The sequence below is a fragment of the Rhipicephalus microplus genome, chromosome X, assembly GCF_043290135.1.
Source record: "Rhipicephalus microplus isolate Deutch F79 chromosome X, USDA_Rmic, whole genome shotgun sequence".
NCBI classification, from domain to species: Eukaryota; Metazoa; Arthropoda; class Arachnida; order Ixodida; family Ixodidae; genus Rhipicephalus; species Rhipicephalus microplus.
In genome coordinates this window covers 68,609,008-68,610,271 of record NC_134710.1, presented here as the reverse complement: position 1 = coordinate 68,610,271, position 1,264 = coordinate 68,609,008, and the positions used below count along the sequence as shown (strand labels likewise).

The 1,264-nt window shown below is 50.0% G+C and overlaps 1 non-coding gene across 1 annotated transcript; it reads right to left on the bottom strand.

The window, feature by feature from the left end:
* Positions 1–658: 658 nt before the first annotated feature.
* On the bottom strand, positions 659–828 carry LOC119177417 (U1 spliceosomal RNA). Its single transcript, XR_005110603.2, has one exon. It is a non-coding gene; the product is annotated as a U1 spliceosomal RNA (small nuclear RNA).
* Between the last annotated feature and the right edge of the window lie 436 nt (positions 829–1,264).

The following is a 1,264-nucleotide window of genomic DNA, read 5'->3' as shown; positions in this document are numbered from 1 at the left end:
TCTGTCTGTGCATCTGTCCGTCTGTCTGTGCATCCGTCCGTCTGTCCGTCCGTCCGTCCGTCCGTCCGTCCGTCCGTCCGTCCGTCTGTCTGTCTGTCTGTCTGTCTGTCTGTCTGTCTGTCTGTCTGTCTGTCTGTCTGTCTGTCTGTCTGTCTGTACGACATCTAATGATCACTTCACGCACTGCAGCAGCGCAGTGGCATCTAGTGAACCTTGTGAGAACATTGTGAGTGAACATTAGCTACGACAACGGAGGAGGGACTGAGCCATGCAGTAAGGAGCTTCGCCCCTAAAATAACAAAAAAAACTTACGCCGTCCGAAGTGCGTTGGGGGGGGGGGGGGTCTTCTCGATCTGGGCAATAAGTATCGCCATGGATAAGCTACTATTCCTGCCCATTAGCAAGACACGACATGCAATAAATACGACTCCCATTAATGTGCCCGAAATTTAGGCTCGCGCACTGCGCCATTCAAGCGAAGCATGCATTAGCAAGTGCGTTTGAAAGTTTGACCATTCTTAGTATGTTTGGATTGGACGGCCTGGTTGAAACACTGCTTTGACACTTACAGTATATTGTTTACTTGTGATAGCTTGGCTGAAGTTTTCGGAGGAAGAATTATTTTAACATGAACAATTCTTACCTTCGATGCAGTACGTCGGGGCTGGCGCATGCGCCGATCCCAACTACCAAAAATAACATGCCCCTCCTACCCGTTTGGAGCAGGGGCGTGCTTCATCCCCCCCCTCCCCCGTAGTGCTATGAAGAGGCCTAGTCACGGGGACCCCGATTTCCTGATCATCGGAGAGCCCGGCACCAAGTAAGTATGCACAACCTCCTTGTGGAATGGCCGGTTACTCTTTCCTTTTCGCTATGCCAGGAGCGCATTGAAGCATTGAAATGCCGCAAGATCAGAGAAACAGAAGGTGTGTTCGACTACAAACCTAATATTCGAACTTGCTCAACTTCTGTATGACGAGAAAGATTGACGATATTACACGCCACCCGTGAAAACAAAAGAGCGAACATTTACGAACATTCGGTCTGGTTTCTGTCGGCACTTGAGCGTTGTATGCGCCGCAGAGAGCACAGACTCCTTCAGTCGCAGCAGCAGCTCACTGGCAGGCGCACCTTCAAACTAACGGTGGTCTCTTTGGTTGCACAAAGTGAGAGAGAATTCAAGGAGAAAGCGTTCACAGCAAACAAAGCATGTCTTTAAACCACGGAACCACAAGCAAAATGCTTTTGCTGGCTCCGCTCTCAC